The sequence below is a fragment of the Culex quinquefasciatus genome, chromosome 2 (genome assembly GCF_015732765.1).
Source record: "Culex quinquefasciatus strain JHB chromosome 2, VPISU_Cqui_1.0_pri_paternal, whole genome shotgun sequence".
Taxonomy (NCBI): Eukaryota; Metazoa; Arthropoda; class Insecta; order Diptera; family Culicidae; genus Culex; species Culex quinquefasciatus.
The window spans coordinates 195,128,473-195,151,336 of NC_051862.1; the positions used below are offsets into that span (position 1 = coordinate 195,128,473).

At 35.5% G+C, this 22,864-nt stretch overlaps 1 protein-coding gene across 8 annotated transcripts in view; it reads left to right on the forward strand.

Moving 5' to 3' along the window:
• The window catches only part of LOC6039836, a 195,366-nt gene that overhangs the window by 82,884 nt on the left and 89,618 nt on the right, over positions 1 to 22,864 (forward strand). For 5 of the 8 annotated variants that reach the window (XM_038254186.1, XM_038254185.1, XM_038254188.1 and 2 more), the window contains exon 1: positions 16,379 to 16,947. The exons of the other annotated variants lie outside the window; for them this stretch is intronic. The gene's annotated coding sequence lies outside the window, so the exon portion shown is untranslated. Of the gene's footprint in view, positions 1 to 16,378; positions 16,948 to 22,864 lie in introns of those variants that run through there. 8 annotated transcript variants of the gene reach the window in all.

Here is a 22,864-nt window from a genome sequence, read left to right on the forward strand (position 1 = left end):
CGACGAAATATCCTACTTTTCTGTACCAAAAATAACAAAACTGAATAGCAACACTTTTCAAAATAAATGCTGAAAAGTTCTACTTTTCAGCACTCAAATGGGTGCTGAAAAGTTGAACTTTTCAGCACTTGTTTCGAAAAGTAACACTTTTTAACATTTTTTTGATTTCAACGATTTATTGACAAAATACATGAAAATTTGACATAAAATTTCACTCAGTGTGTTTTTTTGGAATTGCAAAAACTGTTGTATGGAACTCGTTGCAAAACTTGATTTTTTCAGCACTCTTCGTATTTATCCAACTCGGTGAACCTCGTTGGATAAATGTACGACTCGTGCTGAAAAAATCCTCTTTTTGCAACTTGTTGCATAAACTACTATTTCAGCATCCATTTGAGTGCCAAAAAATTCAAATTTTCAGCAGATTTATCGATAAATGTTTTGGAGTTTGGCATTTATTTTGACGGCAAATAACATTCAAATAGGGATGTGACAAATTTGTTTTTTTATAACTCACTTATTTGCCCGACTTGGTAGATATCTTTGTTTTTTTATTCAATTTCATTTATTTCCTTTTTTGTGTCATGTTACTTTCCAAAGCTGAGGAGTGGACTGCTGATTAATTTAAAGTATTTAAAGAATCGAGCTTACCAAGTGAAGATAAAAAGTTACAAAATTGGTTCGTTGATGTATACTTAGTACTGATAAATCATTTTTTGCAACTTTTTGGATAAAATACAACTAACAATATTAAATTATGGAACTTGATAAAATACAAATTATGTTTTTTTAAACTGTTTAAAAATAAATCAATGAGAAATATAAATAAAAATAAAAATATTCAAAATTCCTATACTAACAGGCTATAAATCAAATATACATATGTCAGCTGAGGATTTTTTTTTTATTCCAGTAACCATCATGAATGAACCGGATACTGGACAATTGACATGACTATTTTAAATTTAAAAAAATATTTCAAATTGGCTGAAAACAAAACTTCTGGAAAAATCAGAAAAAGATTCTGCCAGACACTTGAACAATCTGCCATTCCCAGATTTATCTGGAAATCATAGTTATATAAATAACTTTATACTTTATACACTTTGCTACTCAAATCTAAAAGTTTGAGCACTTGTTGAAGTCAGACACTTTTTTTTTTGTTTGGCGTTCTGGCTTTACATTTTTAAATTAATTTTTACTCTTTGAAAAATAGAATTTTGTGTTAGTCATGCCCAGGATTACCTGGTCTGAACAGAAAAAAATCTGGCAAAAACCTGGCAAGGCACATATCTCAAAGCAAAGAGCATCATTATGTTCAAAAATGGCGTATTTTTACTGTTTATACATTATAGCTTCATAAAATTGATAACATACACCAATTCAACATAGTCTAGAAAAAATAGATTTTTTTTTTCAAATTGTCACTCAAAAAATCTGGCAATTCCAGACTCATCTGGCAACCTGGCAACCCTGGTCATGCCCCAAACATCTCTTAATTTTTGGGAAATGTTAGTCTAGAAGAATGAGAAAGTTACATCATGGTTTTTTTTTTTTTGCTACTTTATGTGGAAGAAAATATAATGAATAATAATCATAAATATTTACGAACAAAATTACAACTCATACAATTTTTAACAGTGCAAAAATATTCTCCATACACATGGCACCCTCCCCCTCAACATCTAGCCTTTCCTCAACAACTCAAGTTTGCCGGTCGATGCTCCTTTTTCTCGCTGTTCCTCCGATTCGGACACCTAAAGCAGAGCGTTGGGGAGGGCCTTTTGGCAGTTTTCTGTGCTGTCAGTCTGCTGCTGCTGCTGCTGCTGGGCTGAGACTGATGAAGAACCAACTTCAAACAAACTTGGGCTCTCTACGGGCTGCAGACACTCGCGCACACATACAGACGTACACACAGAACTTTGGATCTTCGGAAAAGATTGGAGAAAGCTCATCCGATTTTCCTGGCGTTTCTTCTTTTGCTTGTTCAATCTTGTCTGCAAGTGTGAGGAGGGGGGGATTTGAACTGAATCTTGTTAGAATCATGTGTAAGAGGAGGGTGGTGGAACCTCAAGGATTTTAACCGATGCGTTGATCCGTGTGTTTCAGGAAGGGATTAAATTAACTTTTGGTAGGCTTAAATGGTTGTTTTTTCTCGTTAAACTTTGAACATTCCTCTCATGGGGTTAAATTCACCGTAAATGAATTTATCGTAAAGGCGAATCACCCCAGATTCACTGCAGTGTGCACAATTGTTACGCTCGACGAAGCGGCAACGCAAATCTGGAAATCGCAAAGAAGCTTTAATTAAATTTCCATTTCCTTTAGAACACTCTAACTAGCATTGAGTTTTTGTTTCTACCCTTCCCCAGATTTTCCGAGATTGGCCCCATTTTCTGGCCAGTTCCAAACACAGACAATGGCCTCCTCTCCCCATGCACACATACTTATTCATGCAGTCAGTCCCAGTCGAGGGAAGAAGCTGCACAAGTTTTCCACCCCGGTGGTTCCACTAATTTCAACTCTTATTTCCGGCTTTTACCAAGATGATGATGATGATGATCACTGTCATTACAGCTATCCAACCCCTTTCTTTAAATCAGGATTGCACAGTTTCTCAGGAGATGTTCCGGATCTTTCATGGTTAGATTGGGGCTACCATTGTGAGGGAATGCTTTCAGAAAACAAAAGAGAAAGAAATGATTTGCACACATGTTGGAAAGATTGTTTCCTGATTAAATGGGATGGAAAATGATAACTTCCTACTCAGTATATTGGCTTAGTTTTTCTTTCTGGTGAGGTGGAGAGAAAAGAAGTGTAACATGGATTTTTGTTATTATTTTTGTGTACATAATGATGTTCAAAAGAAAGAAATTCTCTCATGCTCTCATGCTCATGCGCATAATGATGTTCAAAAGAAAGAAATTTGTTGTACTTAATTGTAAAAGTTTTTGATGTTTTTTGAATCAAATATTTCAAATCCAGATTGAATCATTATGTATTTTTTGTTTTAAAAAAAACTCTAAATAAACAACGATATTTGTCTGGAGGCTTCTTTTTTTCTTGGACAGTACTAAACAAAACGTTAAAACATATGTGCAAATGCATAAAAAATATTTACAAACTAAACAAAAATGTTGTTGGTTCAACTTCTAATTCAAGGGTAAGCTCCACTGGCACCATGTTCAGCCGAAAAAGCACTAGCCGGGTGTCATGAGTCCTGCTGGCAAGCAACTCTTTATTATTTCCGGCCAACAACGGAACAAAAGCTCAACCAGCCTCAACTCAACATACCCCTCTTGCTTGTTCAAACTGTTGCAGTTTTAGTTGAGCTATTTGCTCATTTCAGCGTCGAGTTTTGTGTACCAAAAGCCAATGTTTGGGGATGCGTTTTTCGTTTCGTTTGGTGATGGTGCATTGCTGGACTTAAGTAAATTTTCTGTTTAGAACGTCATAATTAGGTTGAAAACAAACACATTTACACTAAAATTAGTTGTAATTTACCATTTGCTGGTTGCTTGGAGAGCACTCACTGAATTTGGATAAAAGCTTTGCGGATCTATTTGGATTGTTGTAATTTGGTTTGACCTTCTACTCGACATGTATTTGAAATGGTGGATTCATCGATGTAGAACGTTCAGTTAAGTTAAGTTGCACGTTGGTATTACATAGTTTTCCAGTTAATATTTGGTTGTTTTGGCAATTGCTGTTTTAAAAATGGGATACAACTTTTATTGAAAGTGCTGCTAAAAAATCAGACATTCCTGCAATTTCTGCTCATAACAAGATTATTTTAAGTATTTTTCTACTTGATCCCCTTCGATTTTAATGAAACTTTGTAGACAGGCGTGTTTAAGCCATGTTTGCGTACATAGAGCCAGTTGCATTCGAGAATGTCATTTGAGGAGGGCGTAAGATATTTTCAAAAATAATTTGGTATATCGTAATTTAAATATTGCTGTGTGTTCAACCAACCAAACGGGACCACGCGGCCACTTCTTACAAATTGAGTTGTTTCCATGTATTTTTATTTCTACATTCTATACATGCAAATAATTCGCATAGGCATTTAGAAGATGTTAAAGTCACGCCTCGGTTTAGCACAGCATATGGGGGATGCAAAACCGAGGCACAGAGCTTATGGGATTTTGGCTATATGGTAGACATTGGCTTTAATCGTACAAAAAATCATGCAAGCATCAGAAAATTATAGTATTTTGGAATCGGGATGATGTCAGCTATCCATTAAAATTACTATTTCATGAAAGTTTTCACAAAAATACCTAATTTTCCTGTATTTCGAAAATTCATATTTTTTCTACATAGAAACCAGAAAATTTATTGTTATTGCAATATGGGTATCAAATGATCAGGTTTTTTTTCATACATTTTGGATGTAACAATAACATTTTTAGAAAATACTCAAAATTTTCACAAAACTACGAAATTAAAAAAAGTACTCAAAATTTCCGGTTTTACAATGTGGGCATCAAACGATCGGGATTTTTTCATACATTTCGAATGTAATAACAACATTTTTAGAAAATACTTAAAATTTTCACAAAACTACGTATTTTCAAAAAAAAAATACTCAAAATTTATTTTTTTACAATATGGGTATCAAACGATCGGGATTTTTTCATGAATTTCAAATTTAATAACAACATTTTTTGAAAATACTCAAAATTTTCACAAAACTACGATTTTTTGAATAAAAAGTACTCAAAATTTCTGTTTTTAAAATATGGGTATCAAACGATCGGGATTTTTTCATACATTTCGAAAGTCATTAAAAAAATGATAATACTCAAAGTTTTCACAAAACTACGTATTTTTGAAAAAAAAATACTCAAAATTTCTGTTTTTCACAAGAGGTATCAAATGTTCGGGATTTTTTTTATACATTTCAAAAGCAATAACACAAATTTGTGGAAATACCCAAATTTTCACAAAACTACGTTTTTTTCGAGAAAAAATACCCCAAATTTCAGTTTTTACAATATGAGTATCACATGGTTGAGATTTTTTCATTAATTGTTACTTTGTATCGTCATGTGTCCGATTGTTCTATGGGACGACGGGACTTGAACCCGCAACCACCTCATTAGTACTGAGACGCATCACCAATTGTACCACTGAGGCCCTTGAGATTCTAGATATCTCAAACCACCGTAGTGCTACGTGTGACAGTTTGGTATCTATTCCAGCCCGAAAACAGTATATTTAGATCGCTTTGGTATCGTGATCATCGTCTTCTCCTTCTGACGAAATCCGCTGAGCAGGAAGATTTAGACTATGCTTCAATTTAAGTTAAAATGTCATATTGTAAAAACGGAAATTTTGAGTATTTTTTCGAAAATACGTAGTTTTGTGAAAATTTTGAGTATTTTCAAAAAATGTTGTTATTACACTCGAAATGTATGAAAAAATCCCGATCGTTTAAAACCCATATTTTAAAAAGTGAAATTTTGAGAATTTTTTTTCGAAATTGCGTAGTTTTGTGAACATTTGGAGTATTTTATAAAAATATTGTTATTACATTCGAAATGTATGAAAAAATCACGATCGTTTGATACCCACATTGTAAAAACGAAAATTTTGTTTTTTTTTTTCGAAAATACGTAGTTTTGTGAAAATTATGAGTATTTTCAAAAAATGTTGTTATTACACTCGAAATGTATGAAAAAATCCCGATCGTTTGATACCCACATTGTAAAAACGGAAATTTTGAGTACTTTTTTTTCAAAAAATCGTAGTTTTGTGAAAATTTTGAGTATTTTCAAAAAATGTTGTTATTACATTCGAAATGTATGAAAAAATCCCGATCGTTTGATACCCATATTGTAAAAAATAAAATTTTGAGTATTTTTTTCGAAAATACGTAATTTTGTGAAATTTTTGAGTATTTTCTAAAAATGTTATTGTTACATCCAAAATGTATGAAAAAAAACCTGATCATTTGGTACATATATTGCAATAACAATATATTTTTGGTTTCTTTAGAGAAAATAATATGCATTTTCATAATTCAGGAAAAATACGTATTTTTGTGAAAATTTTCATGAAATAAAAATTTTAATGGATAGCTGACATCATCCCGATTTCAAAACACTATAATTTTTTGATGTTTGCATGATTATTCATAAAATTATAGCCAATGTCTCCCATATAGCCAAAATCCCATAAGCTCTGTGCTTCAGTTAAGCACTGGGCCGTTTTGTTTGCCAAGTCTCACCCAAACAACCTACCATTTTCTAATGTCGATATCTTAGAAACGAATGCTCTGATTTTAAATGTTAAAATATGAAACATTCGTAAAATTTTACGATCTCTTTGAAAAAAATATTTTCAATTTTTTTGAATCATGACTGACATTTCCAAAGGGCCAAACATTCAATATTTCGCCTTTTTGAAATGTTCAAAAAAATTAAAAAAAAATGTTTTTTTTTTCAAAAAGATCGGAAAATTTTACGAATGTTTCATACTTAAACATTTAAATTCGGACCATTAGTTGCTGAGATATCAACATTAGAAAGTGGTGGGTTGTTTGGGTGAGACTTAGAAAACATCAATTTTCCTGTTTTTAAATCTGTGCATGGCAATATCTCAGCAACTAAGGGTCGTATCAACAAAGTTCAGAAAGCAAAATATAGAAAATGGGTCATTTTTGTATGGACAGCTGCCAAATTTGTGTGGAAAAGTATATGGACAACCTAATGATGCAAAATGGCTCCTTTGGGCATATCGAAGGCATTAAAAAAAGTTTCAGCTGGATTTATAAATACAAAAAAAATCGAATGACCGAAATCTCAGAGAATTGCTCAGTACATAATAGAGTACACAGTAAAAAAAATCATGGTAAAATTTCATCTAAAAAGGAGTACATATTTTATGTCAGAAAAAAAGCTTAAATTTTACCTCTAATAATGTGTAAATTTACATCTGGCAGACGCTAGGGAAAAATACATGTAATCTCAAAAAAATATCAAACCGGCGATAGTTATACCTAGCTTACTAAGTCCGCGCCCCAACCCGCACGGCCATCTCGCCGCTGTGAATACTGTATGATCAAAGCCAATGTAGCTCTATGTGTTCCGTACATTGTATATGTACCCTATATGCAGTAAATACAGTATACAATGTACGGAACACATAGAGCTACATTGGCTTTGATCGTACGGTTTTCACAGCGGCGAGATGGCCGTGCGGGTTGGGGCGCGGACTTAGTAAGCTAGATATAATTATCGCCGGTTTGATATTTTTTGGGATTACAGATATTTTTCCCTAGCGTCTGCCAGATGCAAATTTACACATTATTAGAGGTAAAATTTAAGCTTTTTTTCTGACATACTTTTTAGATGAAATTTTACCACGATTTTTTTTTACTGTGTAAGAAACTACCATAAATACCTTTTTTTTAATTTCTAGCGATGAATAGTTTTTTTTTTATCAAAAAATTACAAAATTCTCACTGTTCAGCAAAAAAAAACAATCTAATAAACATAGAAACAGTACACAGAAAAAAAAGTTGGATTTTGGAATTTGGTAGGTTGAATATTACCTCTTTTTTTGAGTAATATAACCTAAAAAATGTGTAACAATGTTAACCTGATGAATATTCATCAAAAACTGATGAAAATTCATCATTTTCAGAGGTAAAATTAATCTTTTTTTTCGACACAGAATCTGTCACCATTTTCTGATGAATATTACCATCATTTTTTTTCTGTATAGTGATTCATTTTAACATTCAAAACATGGCAAAATACCTGTTTCAATTCAACGATATTTCAAACCAGTGACCTTCAACTTGACTGAAACAGCTCAGACCCAACAGACCAATCCACCACCATTTCGATGCTGAACTGGGACTGATTACTCACTATGGCAACAACGCTATGGACGTCTCGACAGGGGGTGACTCGTTCGACGAGATAATATGCTGCATTTACCTCTGTTTCACGTGGCGACGATTCCGTTTACGATGGGGTTGGGGCAGGAGGGGTCGAATATCCTTGTAGTTTGGCTGGGAAACTGCAACAAAGCAAGGAAACTAATTTGCTATCGCACAGCAGTGGGTCGGTCAATGGCAGTGAACCATTGACGTAAGTAGGACAATGGTGGGTCTTTTAGTTTTGACCTTTTTGCTCAGCTGAGGAACGACTTTTACACAGTTGTGGGATTGATTCGCTATCGGTTGCTGCTGAGATTTAGGATTTTTCAATCAAGTAGATCAGCAGGTTTGATTATTTAAATTATCTCATGAAATCAGTGATAGACATCCAAACTCATTTATGTAATTTGCTTTCTGATGTCGTTTTTTTGTTATTTCTTTTTGTCTCTTACCATAATCATTACGTGTTGAAAAAAAGTAACTTAATTTGATAGAATATTGTTCCTTAATAATGTCACAACTGTAAAGTACTCTAGAAATAATTTCAACATTGAACTTGCCGCAGTGAACTTTATCAGTAATCATAGAAAATTACGACGCTATCATTTACACTGCTGGATTTGCCCATCATCCCCGCTACAATTCAGTAAGATCGTTTCAACATAATCTGTTTTAAGCTCCCCGTTAGGAGTATGAGCTCACCAAACGGGAACTTTTCCCACACAAAAACTCCCATAACCGTTTCGGCAAACTGTCACCAGAAGGCCATCGTAACATTGTAGTCTCGTCGATGCGAGATTCAGTTGTAGGACACGATGTGTCAATGGCACCGTTAAGTGTCGTTCGGAGTGAGCTACTAAACATTTCTGTGGTCTCACCCCAGCAGGCACACTATCGGAAACGGAGACCAACTCACAGAGGACACATTTGGCGCAATCCAATCTCCGTTGAGAGAGAACAGCAGCAAAAACACCGATTAGGCCGAACAGCACTTGTGGATTGTCGTTTGTGAAGCGGCATCAAAGGAATTTTCTCCAAAAGTGAGCGGAGGAAAAAGTTAAAAATCTTCCTAGATTTTGAACGCAAACTTGTTAAATCTGACAAAAAAAACTGAATTCTCAACAAAGTGACCAACTGTAGAGTGTCGATGCTGTGTCGGGATAACTCAAAGAGTTCCACGGTAGTTCAAATTTTGAACGATGAAGAGAGTGAGTGGAAAACTCAGTGGTGCTCAGAGAGAGGACGGAACTTTGGAGGGGAAAATCGATTAAAAGCTTCGCAGAGTGAGGATGCGAAAGCTTTCGTAAATACGGTATCTTTTTCAGGCAGAGATGGAAAATTAGATTGTTTTATTTTTCAGTTTTCTAACTAACTCAAAATCAATAGTAATTTTTGTTTTTTGATTTCGTTCCAGGTAAACATAATTGATTGGCATTGATCGTGATTTTACAGTAAGTAATATGAATGCAATACACTTTTATTTAAATTTCCAGATTTCCAGGATCGACCTGGATCGAACTGGATTGAGGGCAACTTTTTTCTAAATTTAAATGAGTTCGAAGTTATTTCGAAGGAAAAACCTTGTAACTTTTTTCCTTCAGTTGATTTACTCGATTCTTCAAGCACCCGTAAACTTTGTTGAAAACACCTTCTCAGCTTAGGATAGTAACTTCACACAAGTGATGTTTAAACATCGAATTAAATGAAATGAAGTGACAATGCAATGAGTGCGAATTGGAAAATGAACAGCATTATCGGATTATTTGAAAAAAAATTACACTTAAAATTGCTCAAATAAGTTTCTAGGTTACACATTTTAAGCGTTATTCAAACAGAAATCAAAATAGATTTAATTGCATTTTCAGTTAAACAATTTTTGAAGAAAATATGTAGTTTTTAAATCGTGCTACTACTTTTTTTCGACGACATTTTTTTTGAATATTTTATTTGCTAAAAAGTATTGATCAAACTTGAAACATTTTATTTACTCATTCTTCTATCAAAAGTTAATAAAGTTAGCTAAACAGTTATTGAATTGGTATTTTTTTTAAATGAAACATTAAAGCAGAAGTGCGGTGCTTCGGTGGACGCGCAGTCCTGTTTTTTTCGGGATAATTTTCGTCTCTTTTGTGTCGCTCTTTGTGTGCATGAGGTGATCTAATCTAATCTAATCGAACACAAGCGCAGCCAGTCCGAAGAAAGCATCCGGGAAGAACTTATGGTTAGATTACGCCTCAAGTTCCTTCTTGTCATTATTAATGATTGCAGTACTTTCGAGAACCCCCGAAGTGTATTACACTCATTAAAGCGGCCCGGCCTACTGCGTTGCATTAACCGCATGAGACAGATTCTATGAACGGATCCCACATTTCATAGAACCATCAGGGGAAGAAGAAGAAGCCGGGGACATACCGTACCAACCGGTTCGAGTTATTTATAGATTATAATGGTGTGTGGTGTGTAGGGGAATCGTTGGGGAAGGGATTGTTGTATTATATAGTAAATGACCTTGTGACATTATTTCAACACTACGGGTTAATTCACTCAAGAAGTGTTAATCCCTTGGTGGCCGAATGTCTAGAGCATCCGACATCCAATCCAAAGGTGTGAGTTCGAATCCCACCTGATTCTATGCGTTTTTTTTTGTTCATATTCAAAGTTCAATTACAGTTGAAAAGTTTCAAGGAGACCGGTCGGGAATCGAACCCTGGACCTTCCGCTTATGAGGCGGGAGCCGTAGCCATTAAGCCACGGGCCGGTCTTTGTGTGCATGAGGTGATTGGGCATAATAATTGAATAATGCCATCAGAAGTGCGGTGCTTCGGTGGACGCGCAGTCCTGTTTCTTCGTGATAATTTTCGTCTCTTTTGTGTCGCTCTTTGTGTGCATGGGGTGATTGGTTTGATGTGATTAGGTTTTATTTATTTTTTTATGTTGTTTTCTCTTCATTTCCGCAGTCTGATTTGCGATGCCTTTCCGTCGGTTCGCAGTGTTTTTCGCGTTCGTCGTCGGTGTGTTTTTCGGTTTTTTCGCGTGCGTGTATGTGTGTTAGGTGCGGCTGGCTCTGGTTGTCATCGATGACAATTGAGCCAGTCTGTTTTGCGATGCCCTTCCGTCGGATCGCAAGGTTTTTTTTTCGCGTTCGTCGTCGGTGTGCAACAACAACAAAACCTTATCATACAATTTCAGCTCGATAAACATCGTAACTCGTCGTTCGCTTCGTTAATCAGTACTCCACTAAATATCAATCATGTAAAACTCATAAAAACAGCTCAATCAAAAAGTACACTGTTAAATTCTTCATCATTTAATTACAAATAATTTTGGTTCTATCTTTCCACAGCCGGCTGTCTAAGATTAAACCATTTCAATTAAAAGTTAACAGCCGATAAACGGGAAATGTCTCATCCGCAGCATCCGATTGTTTGCCTTGAGAATAAAATATAATACCTTTCAACAAACACTATGATTTTGGGTCGCATCATCATCTTCTATGATGAATCCTGACCAAACACCCTACCCTACTAACAAGTTTTCAGGTTCCTGGTGCTCGTGGGGTGTAATCACAGAGTAAATCAGCTGCCCTAGTAGCAACCTGCGCTAACTAACATTCCCGTCCCTTAAAATCGAGATCTACAAACTGACATGGCGGGCGCCGTTGGTGGCCAATGACTGTTACCTATTCGCAACTGATCTTGTTCTGGAAATCATGGTGTTTTATCTTTTCAGCGCATTCATACATGCTGTTGATAAGGGAAATACCACTTGATAGTCGAAGTCTATGATCAGTAGTGCTGAAAGGATATAACGGTTCTGTTCAGCAACGGAGAAGGACAACCATGGGTGGTCTCTCATGCTCATGCTCATGCTCATGCTCATGCTCATGCTCATGGTATTTTTTTTTTAATGAAACATTAAAATTTCAAAGAAACCTGCAAAAACTATCTAAGTAACCCCCGGTTAAAAAAAACTTCAATTTGCAGCGAAACTTGTTTAAGAAATAAAACGTTTCTTAATCCACCATTAGGTGTGTGGTGCCTTCCTCACATTTACAAAATAATAATGAAAATAAGTTTATGAAAAAATATATACCTGATACAGACTTTTCCACAAAACATGCAGACTCTCATTTGAAGCAATGTGGCAACCGGGCGTTTCGCATCTGGCGCGACTCTCGCACGTAAACAAAAAAACCCGGCCTTTTGAGGTTAATCAAAAATCACCCTTTTTGTATCTACAAAAATCTTTTTGGCATAACTTTTAAATACTTTACTAAACAAAATAAAATTTAATAGGGTCTTAGGGGACCCCAAAACGAACAGAATAAGACGGATCCGGCCAAAATCGGTTCAGTCAGTTCTGAGATAATCGTGTGGAAAAAAATCGTGTCTACACACATCCCCACAGACATTTGTTCAGAATTTGATTCTGAGTCGATAGGTATACGTGAAGGTATATATAGGAGGTGTATTTAAGAAGTTCATTTTTCGAGTGATTTTATAGCCTTGCCTCAGTGAGGTGAGGAAGGCAAAAAGCAGACATAAACCAAGGCATGTAGATTAGAAAAGGTAAGAGGGTTTTTCCAGCTTTTAAAATAGTTAGCACGAAACCCGGATTTTATATGGAGATTTTCAGAAAAGTTAAAATTGGACCTTTTTCCGAGCAAATTTCACCGGATTTTTTTTTCTGTATGCAACCAGTATAAACTTTCCAATGATTTATATTTAAAACATTTTTAAACGCTTGATCAAACAGTGTCAGGCATGTAGATTAGTAAAACAAGGCGGATTTTACAGCTGGCAAAATAGTTAGTTAGCACGAAACTCGGATTTTATATAGAAAATTGAAAATTTCACAATTTTCTGGGCAAATTTCACAGGATTTTTTTTTTCTAAGTGTTGTTAAGCATGCCAAACTGAACCAAAAAATGCGTTTAGTTTAATTCATTTTTTTTTGAGAAAATATTTTTGATTTTAAACCGTATTTCGGTTCAGTTTGGCATGCTTGACAACACTTAGAAAAAAAAATCCTGTGAAATTTGCCCAGAAAATTGTGAAATTTTCAATTTTCTATATAAAATCCGAGTTTCGTGCTAACTAACTATTTTGCCAGCTGTAAAATCCGCCTTGTTTTACTAATCCACATGCCTGACACTGTTTGATCAAGCGTTTAAAAATGTTTTAAATATAAATCATTGGAAAGTTTATACTGGTTGCATATTTTTTGAAAAAAAAAAAATTAATACCATAAATGTCATTCCAGTGTACTGGAAAAATGGAGATATCTCTGTTACAAAAATCATTTGTTTTCAAAAGTTCTTTAAAACCCTTTTTCTGAAAATTTCCGGATTTTTTTTCTAAATGTTCAAGTATTTTAGGTCATATAATATGATGAAAATCGGACATTTAGAAAAAATTACGAATTATATCAAAGTCAGAAAAAATGGGAATTGGATTTTTCAAAAATGGTGAAATTTGGATCATTGACATCTTCAGAAGAGTTGTTGCCAATGGTAATGGACAACTTTAAGCTTGGTTTAAAACAGGCTTTCCCAACGTCTGGCCCGCGGGCCAGATCCGGCCCATGAAGCCATTTTATCCGGCCCGCGACGGCATTTCACAATAGTTCTATGACTGGCCCTTAAGACTGTTAATGAAATATTCGATAAAAAAATTAATAGAAAACATTTAGTTGTTGTTTTGTGCTTAAGCAATGTTTGGAGTTAAATTCAAACATTCTTTATGTTTGAATTACATTTTATATCCTTTTTATATTGATGTTTCCATTATTAAACGAAAAAAAACTTGGATTGTTGTACAGAATGACTTAAATATTTAATTCCATACAGTTTTGAATGTGTTTACTTCTTTTTTTATACAGATTACAATGTTCACTGCAAATAGTTTTAAAATATTGAAAATGTCCTAAAATGATTAAAGAAATCAGCAATAATTTTTTTTTTTCAAATAAACCTCAAAAGTTTATTTCAAAAGCATCCGATGAAAATAATGGTATGAACGAAAATTGTTAGCATTTTGTGTGTGTGTGTGTGTGCAACCATCCAAACGGGACCACGCGGCCACTTCTTACAAATTGAGTTGTTTCCATGTGTTTTTAGATCTACACTCTATACATGCAAATAACTCGCATAGGCATTTGGAAGGTGTTAGCTCTGCCGAGCTTCGGTGACCCATTTCTACGCTGGCTAGCCGAGCGCGAGGTACTTCAGCTTTATCGACAAGCCCCGCCCTGAAGAACGTTTGCATCAATCGGATTCAAACGTTATTTAGAACTTCCGAACCCTTGTCAAATGGACAAGGACCCAGCGTGTATATAGTTGATAGTAACAGTATTCCTAATTCCAGTCATAGCTCACCAAGTGGTTAGCATTTTTGCTTACCAATTCAAAGGACGGGAGATCGAACCCCACCTCGAGCGACTATGATTTTTCGTTCTCATTCAGTATTTCAAGTTTTTCTAAGTCTTAAACTTTCTCGTTGGGAGCAGATGGGCATCAAACTCAGGACCATTCGCTTACAAAGCGAACATCGTAACCAGTCAGTCACGGCCGCTCCTTAGTAAGATTGGCATAGTTGTCTTAATTGGATTGTATGGATGTTAGAGTAGATGAATGAGTTATTTGAACAAAATGATGGAAAGCTCTCACCAAAAACACAAAATCTTCAACAGCTTGATTCCAATCTTCTCGACACGTTCCTCTGGAATCATCAGTAGAATTCCCGGTAGCGGACCTGGTACCGATACACGACTTTGAAGTAATCGGACGATGATCACCACTCACACCTTCTTCCTCGATGTTCCAGCAAGGCTAGAATTAACAACCACTTCGCGATTGTTGTTCCTGCCTTTTTTGCTTCTTCAAATTTTAACTGATTTCACAAATTTGAAAGAAAATTTTAAGACGATCAGAAAGTCATGAACGAAAATTGTTAGCATTTTCTACTTTTATTAAACATTAGTTCCGGCCCGCCACTGCTTCTAAAAAAACAGACCTGGCTCGCAGGGCCAAACGGTTGAGCATCCCTGGTTTAAAATGAGGGTGCTTTTGAAAATTTCCAGGAATATTTTTGGGTGTTTTTTCAGGAACGTTTAGTTTTACATTTCAAAATGAATATGAATAATAACAAATTAAAAGCATGTTTCAATGTGAATACTGCTCTGAACACAATCTGAGGGGTTTAAATTAAATTTTGTGACACGTTTTACATCAAGCAGGTATTTTTTCTCTTTTAATTCATCATTCAAAGTTTGGTTCAAAATTGTGCAAAAGCATATTATTAAAACTATTTTTTTTATCTACAAATAAAAATATCTACGTATGATTCATATGTTTCTTCAATATTGATTCATAAAATTTTTACACTTTTCAGCAATACGGATCATCATTAGAATCCACCTACCTTGAAAATGTATTTGAAAGTGGATTAGACATAATATTTAACCGATTTTTGCAACATGATTTCAGAGAGACTTGTGAGAATGTTTGAATGTACATATTACAGTAGCAAATTGAAGTAATAAAAAAAGGTTTGCCAATTTTAAAATTCATTTGTTAAGAAAAAAATAACTCAGTTTTCCTAATAAAGTGACATTAACAAATATTCAGTTAGTTGATCAGTTTCAATTTAATAGAAAATTCAAATAAACAATTGTTTCTACGAAGATTTGTGGCAAAGTGTTGGAAAAAAATGCTTAAAAAATTGCATTTTGATGTGCATTTTTGACCGCAAATTTCAAATTGGAGATTTTTTTTTCGTTAAAATTCGTTTTCAAATTAAATTTCTAACTGAGCATTGTTGATCACATTTTTGTTCCTTCGGCACTTGAATGTCACGTCTGTTTTTCTGTGGGATAAACTAGCACAGTTTCTACTGACAAGAACTGTTTTTTTAAGTTGTGCTAAAACAATATATTGACGTATGTAATAACGTAGTATATTACAATACAGCAAAAACAGCAAAAAAAAAAAACAAAAAAATCTCGAAATGTACAAATCAAACTGACAGCAACATCCCCACTACATCAACTCTCAGTAAAGTGTTAACGACCTACAGTAACCAGTAAAAAAGTGAAAAGAAAGCAGTCCCACAACACCCGATGCAAAGTCATTTTTGTTGTCTAGGTATAGAGCGAGCTTCAACCTTTCGCCCCTTTCCTCCAACCGAAACTCCCTTTGCGACCATCTGTAACACATTATCATCCACCAATCGTCATCGTCATCACAATCATCATCCCGCGTGGTCCTTGTTTTTCCTCCCAGCCTTCCCTCTCCCTCTCGCAGGAAAAGCTCACTTTCAAAACAAACCACCTGTGCTCAACATTCCATCGCTCTCCCTCTCCGCCACTTGATGATTCGTTGCTCTCTCACGTGCCTGTCGCTCTCTCAGAACGCCTGCTCCTCTCTCATCCTCTCATAGTCTTCACCGCTGGCGGAACTTCTGAGTCGCGTTCTTCGCCCAGCTGTGTACCCAGGCTTCGCATGACTCCCTCAACCACGGAAAACCTGAGCCGGGGCCGGAGCCGGAGCTCAAGGAGCCTGTGAGGGGCGTACCAAATCAGCAGGTTCGAGCCACGGTTGGCAGTTAATTTCGGGTGCTCGTACGGTTCTGTCGCGTGTTTCCGTCGGTGTCGCCGTTGAACTCGATGCTGCTCCGCGGGTTGACTGGAGTCGGAAGAAACGTGACTACTGATAAAAGCGGCGTGATTAAAAATAGATTTATGTGCGTCGTTGTTTAGGCGAAAGCTGGGCGTACCGAGCTTTGGGAAACCAAAGAAGAAGTAATTCAAGAAAAACTCACATGTGAGCAAAAGAAGCATGTTACAAGCCCAAGAATGTGAGAGGATTTATTGTGATCAGGATGGATGTCGTGACGGGTAGCGATTAGTGTGTTACGGGGGAGTTCTCGTCTGGTTCTGCAGATAGAATGCCGTGCCAGGTGTGCAAATAATTTACGAGACACACCGGACCTCGCAGGATTGGATTAAGGGTTCTACGCATAGAGTCGTGTCCGAAAAACGGCGTCGCATTGGAGGTAATTTGTGTGCGACCTTTCGAGACCATCGCAATTCGTCGTCGTGACCAGGCTTAAAGACCATCAAAATTTGTCGCTAAACGAGAGGCTGCGTCAACCCGGCAGGAAATCGAAAGTGGACCTAGACGGGGAAATGTTTAAAAAGTGCGCCATCAAATATTGACGTGCCTCGCTGGAGGGCATTACTGTTGAAGGGAAAATGTTGACGGACGTGGAAGGCGAGCCTTTTGTCGTATTTCTGAAACTTTTTTTTGGGGGAAAATGTGCCCTCTTTAAAAATAAAAAAAGATTGCTTTTGAAAAGTTTGTTGAGCTTCGAAATTGAAACGCTTGAGTGATGAAAATTCATATCACAAAATGATTCGCTGGTAGTAAGTTTTGGAATGGCTAAAACCAACGAACTTTTAACTTCCATTATTTTTTTGTTTGTTTTTTTTTTTTGCTGTTTTATGTGCATTTTGAAATAATCGTAAATGTGGTAATTTTAAGATTGGAGCATTTTCCTAAACGCATGTCAAACCGTCCCATTTCATAACAAACTTAAAACTCCAAACATTAACATCACATGAACAAGTTTTAACTTTTTAAGTTAGATACATTTAACTGGTTCCAAAAATTGAAATGTTATTAGAAGGGCTAGTTTTTGTGATCAACAAACAATTTTTTATTAAAAGCTCAGCCAATAACTTGGCATAGGGATTTTTTAAACTAAAAAATAGCATTTTTCGAGGAACCAATATTTAAAAACATGACATATTACAAAAAATTTACGCATCATTAAAAATGTTAAAACGACTTGGGAACTCTCAAATTACAGAAAGAAATTTTTATACTCTATTTAATATTATTCATCAGTGAGTTTTAAACGTTCTTCCCCAATTGTTAAGTCAAATCACCTTGAACTTTTTATTAACGTAAAATTGATCTTAACATTAAATTATCTACCGATTGAACCAAACCAAACCAAACCAAAAAATAGAGTAAATTTTGTAGCATTGCAAAAGAGGATTGAAATTGGTTGATGATAATAAAAAATATAACAAAAATATACTTATGCACATGTTTATTTTTTTTAATATATTATTATCAAAATATTCTTTTTTGTCCCCCTTGGTGCTTCGCGTAAGTTTTGACCTCGTTGGTGCTACGAGTATTAATATACAGTTCAGTAGAAACTATCTTAGTAGTGTTCATCTCCCCCTCCAGAAAAAAAATCCAGAATCAAATATATAAGCTGTAGCAAAATCTTACCAATATTATTCACAATGCTTAAACATAGATCACAAAACAAATATAAATCATCAAATTTCATGAAAAACCATTAGTAAATATAAAATACTGAACTTTAAAAAGTTTACATTTCACTTATCAATGGTAAATTAAATTAATTTACATAAAAATGTTCTGTGGATTAAATATTTGATAAATGTTGATATTTTGTACAAGCATTTGAGAGATTGTTAAAATTCACGGAATGTTAAGGGAATCCCCAAAACTTTATGAATTTTACACTGCCCGCGAAATCTTTAAAATACACCTCTAGATTTTTTTTAAAGGTACTACAAGCTATTGTACTTCAAATGGTTAAGGACTACTTAAAAAAACTCTAGACTTACCCTATTAATAATTTTTCAATCAGGTACTGAAAGAGAGCTAAAATTGGTTTGAACAAGGAAAAACTTACTTTTTTAACAATAGGATAACTTTGCCCATCTTTTCATAAGGTCAAAATAAGCAATTTTCCATCATTACTTTTTCCATACAAGATAGATACAGTATGTAAAAATAGTATTTACACCCCTTGGGCACTATGCACATTTTGTGATGAAACATGCCGAACATTTTGCTATAAAAAGCCCATGAAAATATGATTTCTATAAAAAGTTATATAACAAATACTATTACAGAAATCAAAAAGGTGCAAAAATAAGTTTGTACACCTTTCGAAAAATTAACAAAAATAATGTTATTTTTTGACAAATCACCATAAATTCAATCTCCCAACTTTTTTGCAAACATTCAATTTATCTAAATGTCAATATATGACCATAGAATTGCTAAATAATCATTCTGGAGTGGGTATAACACCGTTTTGGGGGTCTTTGTATCGATAGAATAGATTTTTCGTTGGAATTTCGTACCGGTCCACGATTCACAAGTCAACCTATGTGGCATCGGAAAGGGCATAAAATTTCCGATCTTTTGATACCCATACATCTAGGTTTTCTTGAAAACCCACGTTTTTGAGGTTTTAAGAAAATTTTAATATAGTTTTGAAAACTCAAGGACAATGTCATACCAAACAGTGCCATTATACATGCAAAAAGCATACTTAAAACCATAAGCTCCAAAAAAAGTATTTAATGCTGCCAAATAGCAATGCATTAATATGGCGCTAAACGCGTGGTCTGATTGAATGTGATTGACCGCTATCTTGGTAGAAAAATGGAAAAAAGCAATGAATTTGATTAACATTTAATAAATACACACATATATCCTGAATTTCTAAAATAACTCGTATAACCATCGAAGTTCAAAAATATGTTGAACCTTGTTTTCACATAAATTGAAAAAAAATCTTTGCAATGTAATGTAATTACAAAATAATTATTATTGAAGCGAGTTGAATTTTTTAGCTCTATCTTCCCCATATTTATCGATAAAATTTTAACTGAAGCCAGAATAAAACCGGTCTGGCATAAGGCGTTTGAACGGTCATTATTCCATTTCTCCTGACTGGGTTTTAACAGAGGTTTTATTAAGACTAAAAGGAGGTTTTTCGGATTGAATTGGAAAGCCTTGAACTCCTATGTAGGTTTCATAAACAGGCCGTAACAATCATTTGCGGAGGTCCTGATGGGTTTTAAGAGAGGTTTATCGAGGTTCTGGGAGGCTGTTAAGTGTAAGTGGTTTTAATGTTGATTATGGCTGATAGGTTTTATAGCGGTTGTGGTAGCTTTGATATACCCTAAAATGTTATTTTGGTCAACGGATTTGAAAATGTCCCAAAAAGAAGGTTGGTTAAGTCTTTCAGCTCTTAACAAATATTATTTTCAGAGAAGGAAGGATTTATTTTTTTTATTTTTAGGTTCCAATTTCCATTCAATTTTCAATCAAAATGTGCGTTTGGAAGTTTTTTCGGATAACGGATTCAGTTATTAAAAATTGTGATAAATATTTATTTTAAAATTGTGATTTTTTTAATGTACGAGCGGCCGTGGCTGACTGGTTACGGTATTCGCTTTGTAAGCGAATGGTTCTGGGTTCGATGCCCATCTGCTCCCAACGAGAGAGTTTAGAATATAGAAAATTGAAATGATGAACGAAAAACCAAAGTCGGTCGAGGCGGGGTTCGATCCTTTGGGTTGGTAAGCAAAAATGCTAACCACTAGGCCATAACGACTTGGTGAGCTTGGACTGGAATTAGGAATACTGTTACAGAGAGCGAGTTGTGGCGCCATAACCAAGGCAAATAGAGTCCAGGGCATTCGTGGAAATACAATGTCCCATCCCAGAGGGTCCCGGAGTACCAAACCTTCTTAGCATGGTGCTCCCAACGAATACAAACAAATCTCGGAGCGTATGGTGGTGTGTCCCATAAAAAAAAATCGTCCATACTTATTAATTTTGAAAATTTATATTTGCAAAATAACAAGCGTGGTGTAAAATGCATTTAAAAAATCTTTCCATTGAAATGTTGAATCCATGGCTTGTAATTCCTCTTTCTTAAGTTTTGGTATGACAAAAATCGTCACGTTAATATATTTATTGCTTGAAATTTGTTGTGAAATTTGCCCAAAACATCGTCTTCCCTGGTAGTCATCGAGCATCCCAAAATATCCTTCCGGAGCATTTCTGCCAAAATTGCTTCCACCTGATGTCCACCAAACAATATGTGTAATCGAAGTGCCTCAAACGAGGAAAAACTTTTCCCCTGAAAAAAAAAATCACAAACATACACACGAAGAAACAAGGGCAGAGGCAGCTTGAAAGATTAGACGTCCATAAACATTATGCTGGGCAAACAAACAAATATGAGTTTGTTCTAGCCTCCCACGACTACCCGCCTACCATTACCTTCATCCACCGATAGATTGTTCGACCCAAATCAAACGGGAAAAGTAAAAGAACAAAATATTTCGCATGCTTTGATGGACGGTAGGTTGTAGACAAGCTCCTTTCAGGATGTTTTCCGGACTCTGACTTGGAATGTATTGTATGTTTTCTGGATTGGGTCACTTCATCAACATTCTTACGTTACGTTCCTGCTTATGAGTTTCTTCTTTTTCATGGAAAAAGAAAGGGCACATCATGGCAATAACAGGCAGCAAAAGTTTATAAACTTTGTTCTTTCTTATTTGTTTGGCCGAGTAAGACGGAGTTATTATTTGCAAATATTTTTTGTTTACTACAACGAATGGGGTTTCTTTACCTTTAAAGGAAAACTACTTTAATTTTCATCAACAATTAAAGCTCTTTTCCTTCAATGCTCTCAATTACGATCCACAAACACACAGTATTGAACCAGCAAATTGACAATCTGTTTACTAATTTCTTGCAAAATCAAAACGGCAAACGATCGCATTTCTACCGCCTGGGTGCGGTTGCCATTTTCCAGCGAAAACCAGTCTAATTAACTTCCCGCTAATGAATTCAAAATGCCAACTGGTGGCGGAGAAACTCCGCACACCGGCAGAGCCCGACACACCATAGTTAAATTTCACTCTGATTTTCCCAGAAATTAATTCATTAGTAAGATTACTGTTTCTCTTTGGCTTCGCGGGAGGAGGGAAGTTTGGAAAATATCTTCTTTAATGTGAAAATAAACGAGCTCCCATCTGGCATCATCTTTCCGGGGCATAAATTTCCGCAAAGAGAGCGAAAGCGAAAAGCACGAAAATTTGCAGGGCCGCAACCAATCAACAATTGTTTCAGATTCAGGACCAAAAAAAACCGGCTTGCCTCTCCGACGAGTTTTCCACGTCGGTGCATTTTCTTTTTTCAGTTATTTTCTTTCCCCAGACCGGGGCCAGTAATAAAGCGACGCGCAATCAATTTGTTTTTTATTCGAACCTTCCGGGCAAGGATTTTGAGACCGGACCCGTTGTAAGCCGAAAACGGAGAGCCGGGGGATCATCGCACTGCTTTGTGACTTAATTTTGGAGCAACGGACTCGTTGGCGGAGCCAAAAAATGTGGTTGAAAAGTTTATCCTCTAAAATTTTGGCCTAATGGCTTTAAGAAGCAGGAGCAGACCATCGAGTCTGGGGGAGGAAGACCATGACGTTGTTATTGAGGGTGTTTCAGGGTTTCATGGTCTAATAAAATAGCGCAGACGATATCGACGGGTCCAAGTTTATTGCAAAAAGGACCGCGAAACTCTGCCGACACCAACAGAAGAGGGTGCTTCAGAGGATAATTAATTGCATATTAATTAGTTCAATGAACCTTTAACGATTCTGCAGGGCCGTGAATCGCATAAGAAGTTAATTTTAAAAATAAATTATATCCAGATTTGCTACTACTGTTTATTTGATGAAAAAAACATGATCAGAACCATTTCGTTGAGATCTTTAAAAAAGTATTTTACGCAACAACACTTTGTGCAAACAGGAAAGCAACATTGGAAACAAACATTGGATTTTTTAGTGGAACTTTTGCTTTTTCGCTTGAATGTTATCTCCAAAATAGTATTTAAAAGAATTATATTTCAATACAAGTGCTAAAAAGTTGAACTTTTCAGCACTCAAATGGATGCTGAAATAGTAGTTTATGTCACAATGTAACAAACACACTCACACACACACACACACACACACACACACACACTTTTGAAAGTAGTTTTAATTCAAATGTCCATGTGTTTAGTCAATCGTTCAAAACAAAATTATATTGAAAAAATATTACCTTCAGTAAAAG